The 27169-nt window shown below is 43.6% G+C and overlaps 1 protein-coding gene and 1 long non-coding RNA gene across 5 annotated transcripts in view; one reads left to right on the top strand and one right to left on the bottom strand.

The window, feature by feature from the left end:
* The window catches only part of FTO (FTO alpha-ketoglutarate dependent dioxygenase), a 391598-nt gene that overhangs the window by 270936 nt on the left and 93493 nt on the right, over positions 1 to 27169 (top strand). The window lies entirely within an intron of this gene.
* LOC109270923 (uncharacterized) lies at positions 21197 to 26248 on the bottom strand. 2 transcript variants are annotated; one of them, XR_008423372.1, is made up of 3 exons: positions 26193 to 26248; positions 22650 to 22722; positions 21197 to 21468 (listed from the first exon to the last, which is right to left on the bottom strand). It is a non-coding gene; the product is annotated as an uncharacterized LOC109270923 (long non-coding RNA). The 2 variants fall into 2 exon arrangements; XR_002081743.2 differs by having other exon boundaries at positions 26128 to 26239.

A 27169-nucleotide genomic window follows, 5' to 3' on the forward strand; every position in this document is an offset into this window, starting at 1 on the left:
GGCGCGTGCATAAGCACAGAGGAGGGGCGGAGAGAGGGAGAGAGAATCCCAAGCAGGTTCCGTACTGTCAGCGCAGAGCAGGACTGCAGGCTTGCACTCACGAACCGTGAGATCGTGACCTGAGCCAAAATCAACAGTCAGATGCTTGACTGACTGAGCCACCCAGGTGCCTTCAGAAACTCAGATATTTTTATAAAGATACGTAGACCTGTGGGCCCTATTTGGTCAAACAGAACACCAGTTTGTGATCTCCAAACTGGAGGCTTCTTTTTAAAAAAGTTTTTTTTTCAATGTTTATTTATCTCAGAGAGAGAGAGAGAGAGAGAGAGAGAGAGAGAGAGAGCAGGGGAGGGACAGAGAGAGAGGGAGACACAGAATTCGAAGCAGGCTCCAGGCTCTGAGCTGTCAGTGTAGAGCCCGACGTGGGGCTCGAACTCACGGATTGCGAGATCATGACCTGAGCCGAAGTTGGATGCCCAACCAACTGAGCCACCCAGGTGCTCCCAAACTGGAGGCTTCTTAATTCTCCCCTAAGGATCATTACAGTTGCAACATTGAATGATTCTGGCTCGCAATGAGGCCTTGAACCAAAAAACAAACAAACAAGCAAACAAACAAAACAAAAAACAACCTCGCTTATCTCTCAGTTTTCCTCTCACCTATAAGATGTTGGGAAGTCATAACTAAACTTTACAGGGATCTGGTGAGAAGCATGAGGTATCGTGTACAAAACAACTTGGAAATACAAAGACGCAGCACATAAACACAAGTCTCTGTTACCTTTATTATTATTATAAAGAATTATTGACATTTTCAGAATTACCAGTGTTGAGAGTAGGAGCACCGAGCTTTTCCAGGACGGCTGATAGAAACATCAACAATTCACCATGAGTAAATTGCATGCGTGCAAATGAACATGCAGACTTTTCATTATCCTTGGAGGGGGATGTTCCCGTGTGGTGTGTGACAAAAAGAGAAGGCATTTCATTTGTACAGCTGCTCATATAAATTGCAGAAACTCTGGGAGCCAAAGTCCAAGGTACGGCAGTAGCATATAAGGAAATGAAGCTGATGCTATATTAAAGATTCCTTGTCACATGTACTCACTGCCTGGGGACGGGGTTGCTCCAGCCTTGTCAGTGACATTTTGTGAACAAGCAGCCTGTATTGGATGGTGATAAATGGATTATCTTAAATGTCATTCGGCAGTGTTTTAGAGTTGCAAGGAGAGTTTTGATATTGAGTTGTTGGTTAGTATATTCTGCACCAATCCTTTATGATGAAATAATCTCCTGAAGTTACATTCAGAAATGTCAAAGTTGCTTATTTCTTCAATCACCCGTAGCAGTTTCTATTACAAGATATGCAGAGAAGATTGTGTAATAATGTCAAACTATTTATAGCCCCGTTTCCTAGGACTCTCGACTCTCCCGGAGTTGTTTGTGTATTTAATACCAAAGATTTGTTTTTATATTTATATAAATTTTTCTATTTCTAAATTGACTTCAGCTGAGAATGTTTCACGAGTTTTTATAGAGAGTACATTTAAAAATTGATACTGGCATTCAAAAAACCAAGGCCAATCTAACCCTTTTTAGATACAGACATTCCCTTAATTCGGTTTTAAATATTATAGTAGTCTGTGTGTGTGTGTGTGTGTGTGTGTGTGTGTGTGTGTGTGCACGCATGTGCATGTGTTAGAGCTGTGTCATTAACATTATATGGGTGTTATAATTATAACAAATTTAAGACATGCTGTTTATTTAGGATAAAGCAGTATGTAATACTTTGGCAAAAGACGTTTTATTAATTATTTCATGCTAAGGTATACATTATTACATTTTAAATATTTCTTTGCAATTCCAGGTTTCATAACATTACTGTTGCACGGAATATAGTCATCTGTATAAAGATTTGGTCCAGTGGGTTCATATGGAAATAAGCACAAAATAGATTTTGAAAGCATGTCTCAAATTTTACTTGGCAAAGTTATTCTAAATATTGGCTTTCCTCCCCGAAAGATAAGCTCTTTCTAGACACAGTATTGAGATTATTTAATATCTCTCTGCACACAGTGACTCCCTTCAGCCCCTCTCTACTAATCTTACCCCCATCATTGCTTCCCCACAGTTTTTTTTTTTTAAAAGGCATGTAATGTTTATTTTAAAAAATAAAAGCAATATAAAGAACATTGACTTGGACCATATAAAATTACTATTTCTATAGATCAAAACAGCCACATAGCAGCAATTTTATACAGCTCATCCTAACAGCTAATATTTCTGTCCCCCTAATAGTTTACTGTATGCTAGACACATGCTTGATGTATATTAATTTGATGTAACCCTATGAGTAGGTACTGTTACTACCCCAACTTGCAGATGAGAAAGCTGAGGGGCAGATTGATTTAAGTAGTAGTAACTGAAATCACTCTCTAAAAGAGCTTTGCCAATTTACATTCCCATCAACTGTGTATGAAGAACTGATACCAATTTATCCCTCTTGATCATTGTGTTTTGGCCCCTTTGATAGGTGGTGTTAGTGGACCTTTTACTTTTTCTTCTCGTTTCATCTGTTCACATCCTTTATGCAATTTTCTGTTAAGTTGTTTATCTTTCTCTTTTTGATTTGTGGTTCTTCATGTGTTCTGTATTTAATCCTGTTCCTTGATTTATATTTTGGCCCGATTACCCAAGTTTTATGTTTTGAAATGGAGGGCTTATTCCCCTCTCGTTTTCTTTTTTTAAATAATCTTGTTGCTGTTTCCTGCCTTTTACTTCCAAATGAACTTTAGAATCAGGTGGTCAGATTCCATTTTTTTAAAAATGCTGTTGGCATTTTTATAATGAGTGCATTGAATTTATAGATTGCTATGTTAGAGAACTTTAAAACAAACTTTTTCCTCATCCATTAAAATAATGTATGTCTTCATTTGCTACTGTTACCTCTTGTGTCTTTTAAGTAGAGTTTTAGAATTTTTCTTCACATCCTTTTACATTTACTTTTAGGTATTTTAAAGTGTCACTGCTTTCAGTGGAATTACACACATGTAGGATAGCTGCTGAGTGTTTATCTTTATTTGTATACCTTATTAAATTCTCTTCTCATTTCTAGTAGTTTTTCAGTTGATTTCCTTGGAATTTCTGGATAGCGAATGATGTAACATAACAATGATGTTGCCCTTTTCTCTCCAACACAGATACTATTTTATTTATCTTTCTTCCTGTCTTAGCTGAGATTTCCAGAAAAGTGTTGAATAGTAGTAGAGTTAGTAGGCATCTTTATATTTTTTTATTATTAACTAGGACAGTTCCAGTGTCGCACAAGTCAGTTTGAGATTTCTGGTCCATACTTTTTATCAAGTAAAGGAATTTTTATTCTCTTTGATGCATATTGCATTCAATTGGATCCTAATTTTTTAGGAGAGAGGTTGTCTACTGAGATGACCGTATGTTTTTTTTTTTCCTTTAATTTGTAAACGTGATATATTACATTGTTAGAGTTTATGCTGTTGAACCATCTTTGCATTCCTGGAATGGGCTTGACTTGATTGTGATGTAATACACAGATGGACTTGACCTGCTGGCATTTTATTTACTATTTTCCTATTCATTTTCACTAGTGTGACTTCCCTGTAGAGGTCTTATCCCTATGGACACCCTACTTAACAGGTCTCAGTAGACTTCATTCATTATTAACTTTTTTGTGAAGTGGACACTTTTGAAATTTCTCCAAGGCTTGATTGGTTTCGGGCTTTTTTTAGCATCAAGACTTGCATGCAATATCCCTCACGTTTTTGAACTTTATTTCAATTTAACACTTTCCAGAGGAAAGGCATGCATTTATGCTTTCAACTTTTTTGCTTTTGCCTCCCAGCTTCTTTGTGTGGAGGGAGTATAAATATTTCCTTGAAGCATGATGCTGCCCCTTTATGAAACCTGGGATTGCCCCTTTTCAATTGGAAAGTATAAATTTTCCTCTTCATTCTTAGCCCATTGGAGCCATAATTGTATTTAGTCCTAATTTATATCAAATGTTCCCCTAGAAATAGACATTTACTATTTCTAAAAACTGTTAATGTTTATTTATTTTTGAAGGAGAAAAAGAGACAGAGCATGAGCTGGGGAGAGCAGAGACAGGGAGACACAGAATCCGAAGCGGGCTCCAGGCTCTGTGCTGACAGCCCAGACGTGGGGCTCGAACTCACGAACCGTGAGATCATGACCTGAACCGAGGCCGAACGCTTAACCAACTGAGCCAGCCAGGTGCTCCAACATTTACTATTTTATAGTGACAAACACCTGGTTTGGAGAAGACAGTATTTTGTCTTTTTTTTTTTTTTTTTTTTTGCAGAATGTCATGTATGAGGCATGCCTACCAACACTCCCCCTTCTCTGGCCCATGCAGATGTCACTAATCTGACTGCCTCTTCCCTCCTGAGCTCCTATATAGTCTTCTCAACAGAGCATAGTGAACAGCTACCACCATTTGATTGGCACTTAAAATGTAGATGGAACCTATTGCTGTCCCTAGTGTCATGGAAAAGGCATAGATTGGAAGCCGGGCACCCTGGGTCATTGCAATACTTGGTCTTTGTTGCCACAACTATCCAATGAAGAGATTAAGCTGGGACATCTCTGATGGATCTTCTGTTTTGAACCTTTACCGCTTCTGTTTACATAGGCTCCTTCAACATTGTTTCAGGACCCCAAATTTGCATATCTTCAGGATTTGTAAATCTCCACTGAAGGGTACATTTGGAGTTTTTACGTCCCCATTTTGCTGTTTTTGTAAAACAGCAAATACGTCTTGCCCTTCAGCGGATTCTTTTGTTCTTGTTCAGTACTTCCTCCTATTTTTAAAATTAATAAATTCTCCTTGTAGAATATTCGAAAACTACATAACAGTATAAGAAAAAGACAAAAATTACCCTCAATCTTACAGTCCAGAACTGTTAGCATCGAGTGTATGATTAGAAAGATTTCTGTTTTAAAAAGTTTTTGTATCTTTCTTTTTCACAGAATATTATTTCGTGATTATTTTCTCATTAACTACATTTCATTCAAGAATAATCCCCCTCAAAATATACAATCTGTTTAACTATATATCTTTTTTCACTTTAAAAAAATTTGTTTAATGTTTGTTTATTTTTGAGAGAGAGAGAGACAAACAGAGCATGAACAAGGGGAGGCGCAGAGAGAGAGGGAGACACAGAATTTGAAACAGACTCCAGGCTCTGAGCTGTCAGCCCAGAGCCTGACGCGGGGCTCGAACTCACAGACTGTGAGATCAGCACCTGAGCTGAAGTCAGACGCTTAACCGACTGAGCCACCCACGCATCACCTTTTCACTTTTAAATATTATGACAGATATCCTTTTATATAATCTTTGAGCCTTTATTGAATAAATTTCTAGATATCAAATTACAAGGTGAAAGGAAGTATACTTTGTAAGTTCATAACACATTGTAGTACTTGATAAATATGTGTGCAGTGAGTGTTTGAATAAAACATTACCCACTTGATTTTCAGAAAGATGTTCCAATTTACATTTTCATCTACAGTTTTTGAGAATGCCTTTCTCTTCTCATGTTTGGGAGGATGGAATATTACCGTTTAAAAAAAAATCTTTGCCAATTTGATGGGCAAAAAGTTACCTCTCATTTCATTTCTTTGTCACTACTATGGTTGGACATCTTTCATGTTTCCTGGCTGTGGGTATGTATGTGAATTTCTTGTGTCTTATGTCAATCTCTGCCCCCCCCCCTTTGGAGGCATACATGTTAATTGTTAATAGCTACAAAGTCACAAGCTCATTATCAAGGTGTCGCTAGTCTTTGACAATTATAACTAACTTTGGGGGCAGAATCCCAATATGGAGGTAAAGAAGAGAACTAGGAAGTCTCCGTACATCTGACATGACTCTGCAGTCACTAACTCTGCTTTCCTAGGTCCATGCTAAAATTGAGACGTGCCAGCTTTTTTGGTCATTTCTGAAGCTCTTTTGGTTGGCCTTTGGTTGCTCCCTTCCCGTTGGCCTTCATTCAGTTTGCCCCGTCCTTGGAGCTCTTGGCTTGCACAGGAAGCCTGAAGCCAAAGCATGCGAGCTCAGTAACTCTCATCTCTAGACTTGAAAACCCGGCTTCCAAGCTTCTGCTGCTTACCAGCAGGCCACGCACAGCCCTTCCTACCAGTGAGGGAACCAAACCCGCTGCTCCCAGCTGTGTGTGGCCTTCACGAGTCGAACTATGAAGAAGATAGAACCAGTCCCACCCTTAAGTCTAGAAGAACTGGTTAATCGTGTCGTGAAACCACATGCCTTTGCACTTTTCTGTTGCGACTCCTAATTATTCCTGACTGGAATCCCTTGATTTATTCCTCATCCTTCTAACTTGATGCTCCCGAGGCCATTTTATCAGTTGTGAAATTAGTCCCTGACCTCTGTGTTCTGGTGAGATTATTTTTTTTAACGTTTATTTATGTTTGAGAGAGAGAGAGACAGACAGAGTGCGGCCGGGACCGGGGCGGGGGTGGTGCAGAGAGAGGGGGAGACACAGAATCTGAAGCGGGCTCCAGGCTCCGAGCTGTCAGCACAGAGCCCGACGTGGGGCTTGAACTTGGAAACAGGGAGATCATGACCTGAGTGGAAGTCGGACGCTTAACTGACTGAACCACCCAGGCACCCCCTGGTAAGATTATTTGGCAAAACTTTTGCTACATGGAAACCAGAGTGGCTGAGAAAAAGCCCCGCTTCTGCATCTGTCACGTTCAGGACTCGCCACACAGGTTACGCTCTGCATATGGGCTCCTGGGTAAGGGAGCCGCTGTGAAGAAGAGCTAATGTCCAGCTCATGCTCCAAACCGGGAGACTTTGCTTGCCCACACGGGGCACCTTTTTCTGATTTGCCCAAAGGTGCTGGAGACGCTTGCTGAGGCCCCGATCAACAGCGTGTATGTCCTACAAAGTGCCTCTCCTTCCAAGCAGGTTAGGATCCAAACAGCTGTCTGTAAGACCTTTTGCTTGTAAATCCGAAGCAGCATTGAACAGCCAGCTACTGACAATTCTGTCCGGCGGGGGCATACTCCTGCTCTAGGAGTTAGGCTTGTTCTTATCATAAATCTAAATGGGAAGTTCTTGGGTAAGAGAAAAGATTGTATTTAAATAGCTCGGTATACAACAGTTTTCTTTTTCATTGCAACATAGTTGGGTTTTTTGTTTTGTTTTGTTTTCCTTCCTAGAGCAACCATAACGGACACAGGATTAGCTGCAAAAACCACTTTGTCGTACTTTGGAATTACAGAATTCTACATTCCCACAGATTCACGTTGTACACAAGGCTAAACAGGCTTTAGCCAGTTTTCCTCAGAGAGGGATAGCATGGATTCTACACAGTATTTCAGGCCTAGTGAGCTGTCGTCAAATTTGGAGGGAAGGTCGTGTCAACGATTCTTACATTAAAAAAAAAAAAATGTTTTTAAGTGGTTTTTTTTTTCAGTTGGAGGTAAAGTTCAAGTGGCATATTCCTTTGTGTTCCCCCAATCATTGCACCAAAAACGCAAAGCAGTCTCCCCTTGTAAGTAATGTCAGCAGCCATGAAGGAAAACCGAAAGCCCTAAATGGCTTTTAAGAGCCATTCTGAGCTTAATTTTAGTATCTGGATCCTGGGCCTCCGAGAAGGATGAGGCAAAGGCTCACCCCACCACACTTTCTCATTGGCAAGCACTGCAGAGGAGGAGCTGGGGGGCTGTTAATCTCAACCTCACTGCCCGTGAAGGTGGAGGGTTGCACACTCGTGGAAAGGCACGGCACGCCTCACCTGCACCTCCCCCCTTTGGCCTGCCCAGTTTTGCGAATATGATGCAGGGAGGACGCCTTACGTGAGATTTCAATTTTCCTTTTCGTGGTGGAAACTAAAGTCTAAGTGACTTTTATTAGGCCTTTCATTCAGATACCATGATCAGTGAGCGGATAAAGAGAGCCTTACCCTGACGATGTTCCTGTGTCCTAATGTCACAATCCAGAGGCGTTTTCAGTGGCATCGCTTGTTTGCCTGGAGGGTTCAGAGAGGTTTCAGCCTCTCCCACACCTCGTCCCGAAAGTTGCCATTACAATACCTGCTCGTCAGAACTTGTTCATCCGCACTGGTGATACAAGCCCTGTCTTCGAGTGACAGAAGGCCCAGAAATACTGCTCTCGTGGCGGCTCTGCCCAAGAAACCTAGTTTTCTAACTGGGCTTCCGAGCTATGGAAACTTGGTCACCTTTCACCTGAATCTCTAATATGCTTTGCAAATGAGGAGCTGGTGAGAAAAATATGCAGCTTGAAGCTGGCAAAGTTTTAAGTGGGTAAAGCTTGTAGTGTTCAGATCATAGCCCCAAATTACTTAAGGGCTTCTGCTAACATGGAAATAAGACTCTTTTCTGCTGAGAGATTGGATATTCAGATAGATTTTTTTATGAAGGAAATAAATATTTCAACATGCAAACACTACCCAAGCGGGTAGTGATGCTTCAAAACAGGGTCAGAGGTCAGGTGTTTTTTGTTTTTTTGTTTTTTTCCTGTTTGTTTTTTTGGACAGCTCCCAGTTTAAACGTATTGCACGTTACTACCTACCCTGAGCCTCACATGGTAAAGTAATTACCGCCAGCTAGCACAAAATATGTACATTCATTTTTATTTCCAAAGGTCCTGAGATTCCTCTCTGCATTTTTTGGTGGTCCTCATTATAAAAAAATAGATCACGAAGAATGGATGGTTTTTCTCTATCGTAACTGTAAAAAAAAAAAAAAAGTGGGGCTGAAAAATGCATGTCTGATAGGTCAACTTTGAACAGACTTAATTTGTAGTAATACGAGTCAATAAAAATAGAATGTGGTGGTTTTTTTTTTTTTCCTTTAGAGAATAGTGTGGTTCATTTTCATAGTTTGTCCACAAAACATGCCACAGACCCCCTAGTGTATTGGATACCTGGAGGAGAGGCTGACCGCTAGGTTATCTGAGCGGATGGGGGTCGAGATGTCTTCAGGCAGGCACAGGGATGTGTGGCACGCGTTGTTCTGAAGCTCAAACACCGAGTGGAATTTTGGTCGCAGTTGGAATTGTTCGATGGGACTCAGGGCTTCTGCAATCTCCCCCCCGCCCCCACACCCCTTCAAATAGGGAATCTGCAGAGCAGTTAATTAGTAGTTACGCAAAACAGCAGAAACAGCCCAGATCCGCACAAGAGCCAGCAGGTAATGTCAGCGAGGGAGGCGGGCGAGGTACAGTGTGGGAGAGAGCTGAGGGCACCAGACAGAACCAGAAAGCACACTTCAGCCGAAAGAGGACAGCCAGCCAGTCCTCTGCTGCAGCCCGCGGTCGCCGTGACCAGCCCACTGCCGGCCATGGGGCCAGGTGATCCCGTTGTGATGCACCCACCAGATCTCTTTTTTCCGGAAGAAGCCAGAAATCCAGATTTTTTTTTTTTTTTTTAACGAAACGTACTTCCGTAGAAATGTTGACGGCTAACTTCTTTTTAAAGTTGAAAAACATGTGTGAGGGCTGGGTTTGGCCTCTAAGCCACGGTCGTGACTTCAGCTTGCACAAAATGGACAGAAGGGGAGCTGGGTGCTTCGTGGCAGTACCTTCTCATTCTCCAAGGGAGGTGTTCATAGCTGGGTGGGTTCTGAACAATTACTGAACAATTCTGTAGACTCCACCGCTATGGTGAAGAATGTAGTTACTCTGAAAACGAGGGCAGCTTCTCACATTTATGTCATTTTTTCATGCTTTTGTTTTGTTTTGTTTTAGAGTCATAGATCCTTTGTCAAGGCTGACCTAACTAAGAGAGTAGAGTTCCAGAAAAGTTGGTAGGACAGAGCCGCCCTTAGCTTTCTTTCCTTGCTGACTTTTAACCCATCACAAAGTAATTACTTCTCTCTCCTCCCCGCCTCTGGCATCAGCCTTTGGAATGTGGTTATTCTTTAAAGTTCACTGTGAGGCAGGACGTTATTCACACACATCTCCTTTCCCAGAGCTACTAAGCCTCAGTAGAAGACAGCGTTCGTGCCACGGTCAAACAGATGAATCATCACTCAATGTGTGCTTTTGAGTAACTGCTGGTTTAGTAATGATCAGATAAGACTTTGACGAAGTCCGTGATATTGTAATATGATTATTTTAATATTGTTTCTTTGGGGCCGTCCTTCACCCTTTCTCCTGGCATCTGAGTTTCTTGGGTAGAGAGTGGAATGATGGAAATATGTTTGTTCTTCAGGGCAGAGAGGCGTGGTGGTGAGTAGAGAAATTACAGTGTGTCCTCAGCCGCCACTGATGTCCTTCCAAATAGGTGAAGTTTAGTTTAAAGCCTGCCATTAATTCTTGGCCCCTGGCAAGAGTGGTACAAGGTTGCCTGTTTGTTCCAGTGGGGGGGTGGGGGTGGGTGGGGAGGGGGAGGACAGCAATTAGTCAATGACATTTATGACCGATTTATAAAACACAAATGAAATAATTGGTTACAAAATCATGACAAGCCTTCACTTGTAGTTTGCAAACTTGTTCTCAACACATTGTGAAACTTTTATTACGAACACCCTTTGCAGAAAGCAAACAGCAGCCGATCTGAAGAGACCAAGCCAAAGCCCTTGGCTTTGGGAGTAGCTGTGGGAGGAGAAGATTCTTGAAGTTATGTTTCCTGTCCCCTTCCCAAACAAGCCCCCTTGTTACTAGATCCAGAGACCGTTTCGGGCAGGGAATCACCACGGTTTGGGTGTAAGACGCCCAGGTATGAAAAAGCAAAAGAAAATCTTTGCCACCAAACTTAAAAAAAAAAAAAATTTTAATGGTTATTTATTTTTGAGAGAGACAGAGACAGAATGCGAGTGGGGTTAGGGGCAGAGAGAGAGGGAGACCCAGAATCCGAAGCAGGCTCCAGGCTCTGAGCTGTCAGCAAAGAGCCCGACGCGGGGCCCGAACTCACGAGCTGTGAGATCACGACCTGAGCCGAAGTCGGACGCTCAACCGACTGAGCCACCCAGGCGCCCCTTTGCCACCAAACTTTGAATGCATGGGAGCCCTGTTTGGTCTTTGATGAGATTTAAGTACAGGCTGTTTGTAGAATAGTTAAGGGAGAGGCAGTATGCACACTTACAGCCCTTTGCTTGCCCCTTAAAATACCGTCTCGGGGCAACATCAAGGAAGGAGTGCCAGTGTTGACCCCAGATGCTGGCCCCAGGTGATTTTTCCGTTTCCACATCTTTCAGTGCCTCACCTCTGATCCTTCACCTCCAGAGAGAGGACATTCGCCAAATCGGACGAAAAGGGGAGCCAGGAGCTAAATGTACATGTAAAGATAGGTATCCTGGGATATAATTTAAAGCTAATTTTTAAAAGAGTTTGTCCATGTCTTTGATAAGGACGTTCTCAGTTTGAAACCCATAGTTTTAGGAGAGATGTTCCCTTTCTTTCTTTCTTTCTTTCTTTCTTTCTTTCTTTCTTTCTCTCTTTTTTTCTTAATTCCTCTTAAACGTTTCAGACCCGTGATCCGATAGGGCTGGCTAGATCTAAGTCTTTTATTTTTCAACACTTCTTTGCAAAATTAAGAAAAACTGGCTGGTCTAGTTTAGAGAAGAAAGCGAATGTGAGAGTATTTTCATGAGGCATTCCGGCACCAAAGCCTTTGCTTTTGGTGATAGACTGCCGTAATTTTGAAATCATTTTATACCACGCTAACGCTCTCAATGTCCAGTTTTCTTCTCAGACTGCTTAAAACAACAACCACTGCCACCCGCTTTTGTGAAAAATGCGATCGGCATCAACAAAAGGAAAGCTGGCCGTGGACGTTACTCAGCAAGGCTAGGTTAAGCTGGTCTGTGTTCTTCCAGAACATACCGTTGAGGATTTCAGCCATCTCAGCCTGGCAACATGGGGTTGCCTTGGCCTCCTTTGTGAAGAGCAGCCACGCGTTCCCTTCTCCAAAGCTGAACATCGTCCCAAATGCACTGGATCCTTCTGACGGGCCTTTCTTTGTGTGGCACACAGGAAGGGACGGGCCATGAATATGCAATGGCTCACGTGTACTGTTGTCTTCTGCAGAAAATCCCAAAAGGGTGCTCTGATCTCAGGATTGGGAGCCCATTTCTGATTTCAGCCTAGACAGGTCTGCTGAAAACCATAATCAAGCTGATTGTATTGCCCTGGAATTCTAATTTCCAATTTAGGGGTTTGCTATATAATCTCTAGTAGAGTGTGTCTAATCTTCATGAAACCCAGAGTCTTTATATAAACTCTTTGGATTTCCTTCCATGTGTCTAGGCCGAGTGGAGCTGTGTCTTTAGGCTGAGCTGGAGAGACTTAAATTACTGAGTTACATGAAGGCAGCGTTGTGAAGTCGCTCTCTTTTTGAAAGACCAACTCAAATTCTATATGCTGCAGCTTTGATCCTTTTCATTCAATTCTAGGTACACTTGTTATTATAGTAACTGTTGTTTGTATGTTATTTTAGCTTTTTACTTAAGTAGCTATTTAGCAATTTAAATGAAAATGTAATTAGGTTACATCTGTTTTACATGCATGTAATACCACGCAGATGTAAACTTCTATTAAAGCCATATTTTCTTTTTGGCAAGAAAAGGCAAAAACCAAATTGCACCCATCACTGGAGTACGTCCTGCTCTTTAAAAAAAAAAAAAAAAAAAAGTATACACAAAGCGCCGTGCTATTATTTACGTGGTGGTGAGAGCGTATCACTTCTATTTTGCAAAAAAGTAAAAGAACCAACAAGTGCCTTATAATTTATCTGGATGCAGAGTTGAAAAGGACAGTGTCCTGTGGGTTTGTGCAGACAGGGGCACATCCATCTGTACGTCATATTCGCTGGCTCTTACAACCCACGCGCGGCGGGAAGGGCCACGGGGCCACCTGGGGCCACACCTAGGTCTGCTTTAACCTGACTTCGACAAAGCCACTTTACTTTTCTCTGTGCTTGTTAACGAGGGTGCAGGTATTTTGAACAGTGTAAAATAGAATGAATGGTGAGTGGATCTGGCTGCAAACAGCCCCTCCCCTCTGCTCCCCCCACCTTTTGTAGGCACAATGGGGATTGAACTCCGAAATTAGTTCTCCTGTTTTGGGAACCACGGCCTCCCTTATAGCCTGTTAATAGGATTTATAAAACATCATTTCAGACAAAGTCACTTATCTTCTTTGCTAACGAGACACAAAATTTGGACTGTCTGGAACCAGGTAGTATTTTAAGAGCTGCCCATTTGTCCCATACATGTTGAGTATTTCAATGCAGCCATTTTTAATGGTGGTTTTTATGGTGTCAGTAAAAATATTTTCATATAATTCTTCCTTGTAAATATGGTTAAACTTTCAGCTTTCTGCTACTTGGTGACCTGTTAAATGACTTAATGTACTTTCAAATTGATCGTTCAGCACCAAGACAATAAGCAGCCAGGAGGAGCCAGGTTTATGGCATTTTGCTCTTTTGTGTCGGGGCCTTAAGCTGAGCTATGAGACACACACACACACAAAAAAAGTCTAGCAGAGTTTGCAATATTCAACTTCTTAGAGTTTTTTCATCTTGGATTCTCAAAGAGAGAGCATGGACGATAATGCTTCCTTCTCTCTTGTCCCTGTTTTAAGAAGCTAGTGTCTTAGATGTCAAGGAAGGGAAATATTCCCTCCACGTAGCGATAGACCTGCCATCCATCCGACACTTACTATGTGCCAAGTGCTGTTCTAAGTGCTTCCTACATTGTTTAATCCTTTACGGCAAATTCACGGGGTAGCTAACATTGTCATCCCTCATGCTTGCGGTAAAGAAATTGGACCCCCCCCCTGCCACCCCGCTGAGAAGTTAAGAATCTTTTCCAAGGTTATAGAGCTAATAAGCGGTAGAAGGAGGATTTTTAACCCGGACAGTTTGGCATTGATGCCTAGTGTTACCGCGTGTCATACTAGGGTTTGTTGTGGTGGTGGTTGTTATTCCTTTGTTTTTGTTGTCTGCTATCACCTGAATCAAGCATCTGTGACCTGGAAAGAATCTTCAGATACTCTTTCTCCCTGCCTTGCACTTTTCCAAGTTCAGAAAAATACACGTGGAAGCCCTCGGTACCCCAGAAATGAAACTAAATACTAAGCAGTACTCATGATACTTGGAGTTTAGTTCATGGGGGCTTTGGGTGAGGAAGTCTGGAGGAATAGAATGCCAAGGAGGATGAAATACATACTAAATAAAGATTTGGCTGACGGCTCTGGGAGCACAGCCGAGAGAGTAGTCAAGATCGGGGGGAGAAGCTTCTTTTGACCTGGGCATGGAAGAATGTAGGGGATCGTGATGCGCGAAGGAGGCAGGCGGTATGTCAAGCTTCGGGAACGGAGTGAGCGAAGACGTGGAGAAAAGAAACCACAAGCTGGCCTGTTGCACTTGGGAAAGCAAGATGTGGCGAAACCTCACGTGGGCACTGGCAGAAAGAGCGCCAGGCCGGAAAGAGAGCGACATCACCCAGGTAGGGCGATGAGAACGGGCAGTTGGTTAGCAATAAGGAGGGAAGGGGTAGATTTGAGGAGGACACTGGGGGCTCTAGCCCAGTAGGCTGGTAATCACGTTAGTCATAAAAGCCAACTCCAGTTCAAGAAAGTCATGTATAGGGAGAGAGAATCAGGTCCGTGAAGAACACAGACCCTGTGTTCAGCGTCCTAGGTCTGAATCTGGGCTCTACCCAGCTGTGAGCAAGCTACTCGTTTAATTCTTAGTTTGCTTACCTGTAAGATGGAAAAGCATCTAACTCTTGATTTCAGCTCAGGTCATGATCTCACGGATCGCGGGTTCGAGCTCCACATCGGGCTCTGTGCCGACAGTGTGGAGCCTGCTTGGGATTCTCTCTCTCTCCCTCCCTCTCTCTCTGCCCCTCCCTCACTTGTGCACATGCTCGCTCTCTCTTTCTCTCTCTCTCAAAATAAATAAATAAACTTAAAAAAAATTATGCGTTAATTTTCTCGGAGTTCTCTTGGGCACACCACGGGGAGCTGTATCCTTCTGTGCGTGCCCTGCAGAATTCCGTGGCATTATAAACTTGGTGAGTCACTAGTACAGGAAGGCCACCCAAAACGTACCCTCTTCTATAACCTAAATCTCAGTGTGCGTGTCCTTTCTTTCTCCTTTCCAAAGTGCCCAAGTGAAGCTATTAAGTAGGTAATACGCCATTAAACCCAGATCATGGCGTTTGGGAAAATCACACCCGAGCCCGGTGAATAGCGCGCACTGTTAATTGTTAAGCTGCTGATGCCGGGCGCCTGACCCCACGGCATTTGTGTTGTGACGGCCCTTTCGCACTGGCGAACTAAATGAATATCCGCCACGATGCGAGGAGTCAGGGACGGGTCTGGGAAGCCCGGACACAGCATCAGATTGCGTTTCACCGAGAGAACAAGATTGATTTATTGTGTTACATGGGGGTGAGGTGGACCCAGCACAGGCACCGCTGTACCACATGCTTTGTTATTCCCTTGTCTGCTAAGTATGCAAGTACAAACAGCTTTCACACAATTTTTTACCTAGAAAGGAGCCCGGGGCTGCATCCAAGTACATTTAACATATGAAAATTGAGCTGCTTTGAACTTGTATGTTTTTGATAACTGCTTGGTGTGCTTCCTGGAGGATCACCTGTAGGCTTTTCTTTCCAAATCCTCATCCCTTTGATTGAGTGCCAGGACAGACAGCCCTCACTGAATGACTCTAGCCTCGTAATTCTTCCTTCATTCAGAGTTGAAAGGGAACAGCTCCAGATTCAATAGGCAAATCCTCAGATTTAGCTAAAGTCATTCAAACACTTTAAAACTGAAATTGTTTTGTTCTAAAATAGGGTTCAGATGGGCTACCGAATGTTTACACAAGCTAGTTGCCGCCTTGAACTACAGGATGAGGAAGAAAAACACATGGCCCTCCTCCCCTCCCCCCGCTCCCGCCCCGGCTCCTCGCCCCACCTCCTGCCTGCCTTGCTTTCCTCCTTGCTGTCTCTGTGTCCCAGGGGTAAAAGGAGGACCAGAAGTTTGAGAGTCAGAAGTTTCAAAGCAACATGGCCTGGGTTGTTTTTTTTTTCTTTTTTTTTTTCTTTTTTTTTTTTTCAACACAGGGATAAGAACATACTTGACTCTTGTTTTCTCTCCTCCGTAAGGCCCGGCTGAACGTTCCTGCTCTCTCTTCCCTGCCCCCTTTCAGAGGAAGGAAAACAAGCGTGTTCTTTTTATCTTTACAAATGTGCCTGGTGGGGGCTAATCTAAACCAGTTCAAGATGCCTTTATTTAAAGCTGTCGAGAGGAACGGAAGGTGCTGCAGAATTAGAAATGAGGTAGCTTCTGGGCCTCTTTGCCATCCTGCTCCTGAAACTGCCCTCCCCCACCCCGCCCCGCCACCCCCTTTCTGGCACCAACCTGGATCTCTGCTGAGATCTCTGTTTCCGAGTCTTTTCAGAGATCGTGTATACTAAAAGGTTGTTCCTTTCGGTTGAACATCCTGTGTCTGTCCTATTTGGCCAGAGAGTGCTTCTGTTGGGAAAAGCCATCTTCCCTCTGTGCGCCTAGTGCCCTATTTCAGAAGGAAGCCTGAAAGAGCCATTTCCACGTTCTGTGTGCGGTCCCGCCCTGCGCAGCCACTGTTCCTCCTGAGTGAACAATCCTTGCCCTCTTCTCGGCCACTGGAAGAAGAGAAGGACTGTAACCCCTTATCAGGGCACTGGGGATCTGTGTGCCCCACTCAGGTTGAACTTGAGGCGAGGCTAGGAGATCGATTCTCTCCTGGCCGGTTTCCCACTTACGAAATGGGGCGTCTTTGCTAATCGTTGATACCAAAACTTTGGAAAGAATTTGGCGTATCCGTCAAGTGAAAGGTGTTACGTGGTTATGAAAAAGATCCCAAGACTGGGGGGCAGGACACAAAATGACGCAACAGTGATCCATACAAATCTCAGAACTGTACCAGGACTTGACCCTGTTGGCCTTGTGAATTTTGACCTACTGATGCTATGTATGAGTTTATCAACCGCCTCGTTCATTAGATCCTTCCCCTGTTTCTCCTTTTCTGTTTCTCTCCTCGGAAGGCTTTTATAACTTTGTAATCATTTATAATTTTAAAATGCCTCTCATAATGCTTAAAAACAGCACTTGATTTTAATGAGTGCTGCTTAACCGTAGCAGGATCGTATCTGCATTACCGTTGATCCTTACAACAATACTTTGGAATGAAAGTAGAAAGTTTATGACACATTTTATTATATTCCTAAATGTGAAAGAGGATTCTAATTTAAAAATAAGTGGCTATACTTTTTAATTCTTATTTAGCCTCTGTAGCTGTTTTAATATCCCTTTTATGGTTGACTGGTCAATGTTTTAAAACAAGTTCTTCAGGGACTCTATGCCCATTAGTCCCTGGCAATAAAATCTGAACTTTACTAAAATAAAACATGATGCCATGGGGCAATTAAGAGGAGAACTTTCAGAGATGACTGCGAATATGAAATACAGTGATTTATTTTATTAATGGATAAGGGGAAAACCAGCCCACCTCTTTTAAGCTCAACTATGTGTATTTGGGGTTTTTTTTTATATTTTTAATTTATTTCTTTGTTTCTCTCAGGGCAGTAGGGGGTTCCATAGTAGGCTGTTAAGGTACACCAAACCTCCTTTTGTAGCCTGCCACTTCTGAATATGAGCCTTTATTTTTTTTCATTTTATATGGAAAATGGGGTGATGTCACTTAGGAAAGCATTTTTCCCCAAAGTGGTTTTGGGAACCAGAATCTGGTGATGTGTTATTTAAAAGCGATAATGCAGTAAAGCTACGCCTTGTGCTTGAAATAATTGTAGGATTTATGGGATATATCCCTAACCTGTTCAGTTTTATGGAAGGACAAAATACAGGTATTCATTTCCTCGTAACTTTCTTAAAAACTCAGAAGCACAGTTGACAGTTGTTTCCCGAACATTATAATACCTTCTTTGTTTATTAAGTAAGAGTTGGTAGTAATTTAGGACTCCTGCAATTTAGGAGTTACTTAATTTGCAAATGGGATTGGCCTCTCTAACCTTTGAAGGAATGAGTTACTGTTAATGTTTTGAAATTTTCATTGACTCTCCATTGCCAGCTAAAGGATAAGGCTCAGGTTTTTTAAAAGCCTTACCTGACTTTCAGCCTCCTTTCCGTTACGTGCCCCCCTCCGCCACCCCTTTCCCTCAATAGTAGGTCTGCTCCACAGCGTCGACTACATCCTGAATTTTCCATCGATTGTACTTTTTTTCCCCCCTTCTCTCTCCAGGGACTCTTCTTCACCTTGTCCTACCTGTAGCCTTCCTCTGGTTCCTCTGCCAATGCTTCCTCCCTTCAGAGGGCTTCTGGACTCGGTAGCCAGGGCGTCCACAAACGCAAGATGTGCAGAACCCGCCTGCACGGCCGTGTGTGGCGGCCCCCTTGGCATCCTTCCCCCCCGCCCAGCAAATTGACCTCCTTCCCTGGTGCCTGGCACTTTCTACAGATCTTAACTATTGCACTTGTCACGTCCAGCGTAGCTGTTTGTGTAAATGTCTGTCTTGTTCACCAGACAGTGAGCCTCTTGAGGGAAGAGGTTGTCTTAACTATCTCTGTGCCCCAAGGTGCCCCAAGGGAGAGGCACAGTGACTGTCAGACGAATGCATGGACCACTGTTTTCCTGCATTAAGAAATGTCAAGAGATACCTGACTTAAGAAGTTGGATGAAGAGAAGCTTTTTTTTTTTTTCTGTTTTAAAAGTCATTAATCAGCTCACACGATACACTGAGGAATCCTCCTCCTGTTAGACCAAGGAACACTGAACTCAGAGATCACCAGGAGCCGGCCAAGGGCCTGTGGTTGGCTAGTGAGACGCCTCATTCTAGAAACTCGAATCTTTTGGTTCCACAGCCCTGACCACCATACCGATGTTATCCTGGCAGGCACACAGTGTTGCCCACCCAACAGCCAATCTTATCTCTACCCTGCCTTCTTCATCCCCGCTAAGAGAATCCCAACTGGGCTCAGCCCCTTGATTTCAGGGAGGTTGGCCCCTCTTGCAGACACACGTGGTGAATCACAGTTGGGTTAAGCCAGCCAAGGGGTTTCTATTCCTCTGGGCTAGATGCTCACTTTTCTCAGCCTCCCTGGCAAGCTCGGGTGGGGGCGGGGAAGAAGGGGGTGTGTGACACAAGTTCTGACATCTGTGCGACATAAGGCCATGTGGGCTAGGAGCTTCTAGAAGGGATTTTCTTCCTGATAAAAAGACCAGCCTCATGAAGGCATCCTACTGTGGCTCACAGTTGGGGTGGGGTGGGGGTGGGGGTGGGGGCAGGATTCTGGAGCTGTGCAGGGAGCTTTCAACCATGACATGACACGTATGAGGGCAAAAGCTAGTGCACTGCTGCTGGTAGAACAAATGGAAAGAAAGCCTGGATCCATGATGGCCAGCCTCAAAGCCTTTCACTTCCAGACCTCTTAGATGGCTTACCCTTTTGAGAGTTAGTTTTCTGCTACTCAAAGCAGAGTACAGCCTAGCTGACTCACTTGCTTGGAAAGGGAAAAATGAAAATGGAGACAGCATCCTAAGAGGAAAGATAGTGACTGGGTAAAATGTATAGAAGTCCGGGCAACAGAGTAGTCAGGAAATGTGGTGACTGACTTGTACACTTCTGTTCAGCCCAGGGAAGACCCACCACGAAGCCCCCGCAACATTCATCATTCGAGAAACAGTAAGTTATTGGCGCGTCTGGGTAGCTCAGTTGGGTTAAGCATCCTGCTCTTGATTTCGGCTCCGGTCATGATCTCGCGGTTCACGAGTTCAAGCCCCGCGTCGGGCTCTGTGCGGGAAAGGTTTCCTGGAGGCAGTGAGAGTTGAGCTGAGTCTTGACTGGGAGTAGGATTTCTCCAGGCAAAGAAGAGTGGGGGTAGGAGAGATGGGGTATTCAAGACAAAGGGAATGTGTGTTAAGATAAAAAGGCACAAGAAAAACAGAACAGTTGGAAACTGTAAACTTGTTTGCCATGTCCGGTTTAGATCTTTTCCATTAAGATTTGGCAAAGTTGGTGGTAGCTACAAGTGTGTTATATTATGCTGTATACTTTTGGTATTTAAAAAGTTTCGTAACAATTAATAATAACTTCAAGCGGATCAATGAGAGACGAAGGCATTGCGTATAACTATCCTTTCAGAACTCTAGATCTTCGGGATTATTAAATAATTTTAAGCAGATCCTCAGAACTCTAGATCCTTGGAATGTTAAATCATTTTAAGCAGAATTAAAAAGGGGGTGGTTTCCATGGTCAAATAAGTTTGGGAAACATTGGCTTAAATAAAATTGAATAGTCTTCATCTCCGTAAGAACTCCTAGAGCCTCGAATACTCTCACATTAATTGTTACTGTCCAAAAGGAAGCTACCACCTAGAGCATGTCCCACAATATATTTGATTGTATACTCTTTTTTATGTAACTATCTGCAGAACCGTGGCATTGGAAAGGGTTGGTATAGACTACTTCCGAGAGCTTGACTGAGAAAGAAGATAGAGTTATAGGGTGACAGCTAAAATGGCGGATGAGTGAAGGAAGACATTTCATAAGACGGGAATGTCAAGAGCATGTGTGTATGCCAAGGGCAGAAAGCAGTGGTGAGGGAAGTTAAAGACACAGGAGCAGGGTGCCTGATTGGTAGGGCAAAGGGTGGTGCTTCAGGTTACAAGAAGGAGGCACGTTAACGGACCTCTGCCAGCATCGCTGTTGAAGACGTCAAGATTGTTATAATACTGTGTTTCCATGTTCTGTGAGAGAAGGTAGGACTCCAGGTCGGAGACTTGATAAATACACTGGAGGCTACTTACTGAATTTGAGTATCAATTACTATTTTTCCAGCTGCAAGAGACAAGAAACCCAACCCACATAGACTTAAGTAAAAAGAATGTATTGGTTCATGTAATTGAAAAGTACATGGTGGGCACCTGGGTGGTTCAGTCAATTGAGCGTCCAAACTCTTGATTTCGGCTCAGGTCATGATCCCAGGGTCGTGGATCGAGCCCCTCGTTGGGCTCTGTGCTGAGTGTGGAGCCTGCTTAAGATTCTCTCTCTCCCTCTCTCTGTTCTTCTCCCCTGCTCTCTCTCTCTAAGAAAAAATTTTTCTTTAATTTAAAAAAAAAAAAAAAAGGAAAACTACGTGGTAACTGGCTTCATGCATAGCTGAATCAAGGGAATAACCATATCACCGGGACCCGTCTCTCTGCTCTTAGGTTCTTCTTAGTTGGTTCCATTCTTCCCAGCTGCTGGGAGCTTTAGCCTCTTCTGGTTCCAAGACGGTTGTAGCTCCAGACTTCACGTCTACCATCACAACACTAATCCCATAAGAGAAGAAGTTCACTTCTTTTTCTCAGAAGCCTCAGATTCTTGCCATGCCTCCTTAGTCTGAATGAATTATGTGTCCATCCCTGAAGCAATCCCTACAACCAGGAGATAAGGCATATTCTGATTATCTTAAATCAGTTAGTCCCCAAGTACCCTCCCTACTCCCTCTGCCCCCCGCCCCCGCCAACCTCCAAGTAGTGGAAATCCCCAAAGGAAAATCAGGAGTTCTATATCTCAGGAGTGAAACGTGTTAATAAGGTAATGTCTTCCCATCTCCAAAAACGGAAACTCCCGAAACAGGGCCCTTAGATTTTACCCAAGACGATTTTAAATTCTAAATGGTAGGACGTTTAGGGTCCCGGATCGGACAGCATGAATTAGATCCCTTCCATTTGGGGCACCCAAGTAAACGAAGGCTGTTGACAGCCATCACTGTGAGGGCTGTTGCTTACCGAGGAAGTCCTGCAATAAATCCTCTTCGGAAATAAACAAAAAGCAGTTTTTGAGAACCCAGCTTTCACCGAAGACCAGAACCTGTCAGCCACGGGCAGAAGCCATTAACAGGATTTATATGTGCCCGTATCCAGCACTGAGTCAAAGGGAGATATGCAGAGGGGATTTCTCTCTTCTGGAAACCCAGCAGAGGAATGAGGAAGACTTTCTGGGTAAAGTTTCAGGGAACCTAATGCATAAATCCCCTTAACAAACACTGGGATTTGGGTCTGTAACTCATCCCTCTCAGCTTGGGTCCTATGGAGACAAGCTGCCAGAGGGCCAACACAGCCAGAGCCAGGAAGAAAGGGGTAGAATTTACGGAGAAAACAGGGACACTGCTTAAAATGGTGACATGTCCACAGTGTGGCCCTGGGCACATTTTTGCTTTGAGGACACTTGGTGTAGTCCAGGAACTGTTGCCTGAGACCCCACAAAAGCAGCCAGTTGCTGGCTGGTCGGGGGTTGTCCCCTCCCTCGTGATCTGCAGCCTGACTGACCTTCCTTTCTTCTTTCATTTAGACTGTGCCAAAAATGGGTTCTCCCAAACTGTGTGACAAGTTAGAACAGGAGAGTCTGGGTTCTCTCCTGTCTGCATCACAGAGGGTATCATTAATTGGCTAAGTTTCTACCTCACAGGGAAATTTAAAAAACAAACAGACAAACAGCACACATTCTTTTTCCTCCTCTGAATATTCAGATATCCTTCCCATAGGTACCTCTCTGGCTTTGAGTGAGGAAGCCAGAGTCTATATGCAGACAGCATGCCATGATCTCTCTTTACCTATTTGTTGCAGTAGCTATAAAGCCAGAGCAAACGGTGAGTCGCAAAAGGAAAAGATCCAGAATGCAGCCAGCTGAAAAAGAGAACAGGAGTGATCTGGTATGATGATAAATGCTGTGCTCTATTTACGCTTTGGCCGTGGATTTGGCCACCACTCAACAGCCTCCATGACCAGCTCTCCACTTTCTGCTTCTTTTCTCCCTCCTGTTCGGTGGCAAACTTACGTTGGCTGAGGATTTACTTGTCACCCCGCGTTGACATTTCAAGTTATTGCATTAAGAAAAACACAGGAGAAAGCAAACAAGCAAGTATATTCTAACAGGTCACCAGGCAGAGGAGTCCTACTCAGATTTCAAAGAAAAGGAGGGGGGTTGGGGTAGAGAATGGAGAACAGATATATTTGTAAGGGGGAAAAATCCTCCTAGCTTTTTGGGCCCAAGTAAGATCTTAGGTTGTGATTATTATTCTCAGCTACTGGTGATTCCTGGGGCTGCTAAGGGGGATTCTGGCCCAACTCCATTTGCTGTGTAATTCTACGGAACCATGCTAACATTCTGATTTCTCTGCTTATAAGTGACTGCGACAACAAAGACCATAACTCCGCTTTAAGAACTGTCTCCACAGTGTCTCCAGGGGACAGGTTTGCTTTGGTCTCTAAATTCCCCAAAGGCAAGCTGAGACTATGTAAATTAAAGAAACAGAGCCAATGACAACCAGCTCTGTGGTTTTATTTGATTTTCCACAACACATGTCCATCAGCATGTTGTAGACAACACAATATGATTAAAGCACAGCAATCGTCACTCGTATATTGCATTTTAATTGCTATAATGTGCGATGAATAGTGAAGCTGGGACCAGGTATACTTTTCTTTCTTTGATTCATCAGGATTTGTAACAACAGAAAACAGAAGTCAGTCAGTGGGTACCCTGGGCTGGGCTGGGCTGCTTATCAGCCTTGTGACCCTGGATAAGTCACTAAGTATCTTTGGATCCCATTTTCCTCAACTCCGAAATGAGGGGTTTAAACCAGATACGATCTAAACAGCCTTCCACTTCTGGCATTGACCACTGCAAGGCTTTTTCTGGTCTCTGGAATTTGATTTCTGAACCCGGTGATCTTTCAGCCCTTTGGCAGTTGAATCCCTTCCTTTAGGATCTATGACAAAGATGACTTCTGTCTAAGCTTTGGATTTCTGAAACTAATTCCAGTGAATTGCATCATACATATTTTTAACTAGCTTACATTAAATAGAGAGAGAGAGAGAGAGAGAGAGAGAGAGAGAGAGAGAGAAATAGAGATAGCAATTTAAATAGTTCTTTCCTTGCTGTTCCCTTCCATGAGCATTTGCCCTGGAGTAGATGTGAGACAGAGTCTGGAAGCTGTGCCCACCTCTTCTGAGGGTGAATTTCTTCCTACTCTGAGTGTCATTCTATACCTCCAAGGTGCTTTGTTCGCAATATGGCCCTAGGACATAAGGTGACTTAACTGATCATTTAGTGTTTCCCTGAAAAAAATAGATCTCTTCCAGTGACGGAAGAAAACCTAGCTGGGTTGGACTTACTCGAAAATGTGGGTGCCTGGGTGCTCAGTCAGCTGGGCCTTTGACTCTTGATTTTGGCTCGGGTCATCACCCCCAGGTTGTGGGATCAAGCTCCCTGGCCAGCTCCGTGCTAAGTGTGGATCCTGCTTGGGATTCTGTCCCTCCCTCCTTCTGCCTTGCTCTCCCTCTCTGTCTCTAAACTAAATTTTTAAAGACTGCAGAATCTCAGGCCCTCAGAGTTTTTGAGTGTAGCTTTGACTCTGCATAATTTTTGCCTTCTCGGGCGACTTCAGGATTTGATTTGCCTGCCCCGCGAGCGTAAGATAGGACTCGGGTGTGAAGGTCACTGGATTTCGTGCTCGTGCCCTGCTTCTAATGGGTCTGTGAAGCGATGAGGGTGGAGTTGGGCGAGAATGTTAATCCGCCCGTTGTACTTTATGGCTTTAAGACCGCTGAACTGGTTGCCCAGGACTCACTCCTTCCCGGCACCCCTTGGGAACTTGCCTTTTGGCGTGAGATCCTGGGGTTGTGCTCTCAGACAGCAGGCAAGCTGCCAGTGTCAAAGTCAGCCTTCCTACCCCAGGAGGCTTTAGCACCAGAAAGGGCTTCCTTTGGGCCATGTGATGGGTAACAATGTGTTCCAAACACTGCAGGGGAAAGACAACACATTTCTACTTGAATGCTTGCTTTTTGCCACCTAAAAACCAACAAGTGGAAGAAGACTGGGAGAAAACTCTGACAGGAGTACGGTAGTCTCTCTATCTGGTAATGAAGCTAGGTGCCTTCTTAACAAATTCTAAGCAAAGATATGGAGTCTGCTTCTAGCCTCTTCATCCTTATTTGCCACATGGTGGCGGTTCTCGGAGAGAGATCTCTACTTCTCCTGAATGTCACATTACCCTTTAGCATTCCAGAAGCACTTCAGATCTTCAAAACTCTTAATAAGCAATGACTTTTATAGTTATTTTTAAAAGCAGTGATACTTAAATTCTTATCTTTTAAAAACATGTTCAGGGCGCCTGCCTGGGTGGCTCAGTCGGTTGAGTGTCCGACTTCGGCTCAGGTCACCATCTCTCAGTTTGTGAGTTTGAGCCCCGCATCGGGCTCTGTGCTGACAGCTCGGAGCCTGGAGCCTGCTTCGGATTCTGTGTCTCAGACCTCTCTCTCTGCCCCTCCCCTGCTCACGCTCTCTCTCTCTCTCTCAAGGATAAATAAACATTAAAAAATTTTTTTAATAAAAATAAAAACGTGTTCATCATAAAGACAAGAGCAAGTGCTGATGATGATAGGGAAAAATTAGAGCCTTCATACATTGTCGGTAGGGATGTAAAATGGTGTAAGCTCTTTGGAAAACAGTTTAGAAGTTCTTGAAAGGACTAGAATGATCCAGCAGTTCCACTCCTGGTTACCCAAGAGAAATGAGAACACGTATCTACACAGAACTTATATAGACATGTTCACAGCAGCGTTACTCCTGAAAGCCAGAAATGGAACCAACCCAGATGCCCATGAAATTGAGTGAATTATCAAAATGTGGCATATCCATACAGTGGAATATTATTTGGCAGTAAAAAAATGAAGCATTGATACGTGCTACAATATGAATATTGAAAACACGGTAGGTGAAAGAAGCCAGTCACAAAGCACCACATACTATGATAACATTTACATAAAATTTTCAGAATAGGCAAATCAGTTGAGATGGAAGTTACATTTGTGGGGGTCAGGCTGGAGTGGGCAGAAAGGAATATACTAAAAGTCACACAAGTGTACTCTTTACATGGGTAAATCATATAGAATTTGAGATATATCTCAATAAAGCTGTTACCCAAAATCTGTTTAATTAAAAATGACGGATCACTAAATTCTACTCCTGAAATCGTTATTACACTATATGTTAACTAGCACGGATTTAAGTAAAAACAACAACAATACCTTACGTGAGATCATGTCATTTCCCTGCTTCTCTGTCACATCTAGAACAAAACCAGTCTCCTTACCAGCACGTGGTTCCTGCCCACCCCTCCTTCGTCTTGCCACAGTGGCCTCTGTTCTGTTCCTACACTTTGTAAACTGTGTGTTTGTCTCCAGGCCTCTGGGTTTGCTCCTCCCCTGGCCTGATGCGCTCTGCCCTTCTGACCTGCACATTTTTGTCATTCATATGTCACCTTAGGTCCTCCCTGACTACCTTCAGTAAAATTACCTCTCTATCCTCTGCACAGATCGTTGCGACATCCTGTTGTTTTCTCTTCGGAGCACCCAGTTGTATCTGAAATTCCTATTCGTTTTTCTGTTGATTCATCCTACATATCCTGCTCTAAATGAAACCTTCCCTCCTGAGAGCAGGGGCACAGAGATCACCCGGGCCTGGCCCAGTGCCTGACGCATGGGCATCAGTACCTGCGTGATGGACAAATGAATGAGCATTATAGCGTGCTCTGCTTGTCAACCGAGAGTGGACACCCCAGTTTGGTGACAGTGGCTCCCTGTGTGGGGAATTGCTCAAAGCCATTGACCTGGGCACCTCTCCGTCCTTTCTCTGTTATATCGTCAGATAGAGGGCAGGCTAAGATGTAGCATCCTTAATTGCCAGAGGGGACCCAGAGGCCTGGGAAAAAACTAATGGGCCTTGAAACTGTGATCTAATGGAGAGCTTGCAAAATATCGCTCACGATTCAGTCTACTCACTCCCATGCATTCAGTCTCTGAAATGCTCTTCTTCTTAGCACTTTTGTAATTATACGTTGCATTTATGTTGACTTAATTTTCTCTTTTTGTTTATGACATCGTATTGGAAGCTCCTTAAAGGTAGGAAACGTGATTGTTCCTTATCCCGTGCCTTCACACACATATGTCAGGTTTATCTTAGGCACACCGTGTACCTTGACTGCCATTTCTAGCCTCAGCTAACTCAGACATTAAGATGCCGAATTAGATTTTAGGGAGTTTCATTCTGGGAACCTGATACTGTTTTCCA

Source organism: Panthera pardus, unplaced genomic scaffold, assembly GCF_024362965.1.
Source record: "Panthera pardus isolate Hobbes unplaced genomic scaffold, ASM2436296v1 HiC_scaffold_18, whole genome shotgun sequence".
In the NCBI taxonomy this organism is placed as follows: domain Eukaryota; kingdom Metazoa; phylum Chordata; class Mammalia; order Carnivora; family Felidae; genus Panthera; species Panthera pardus.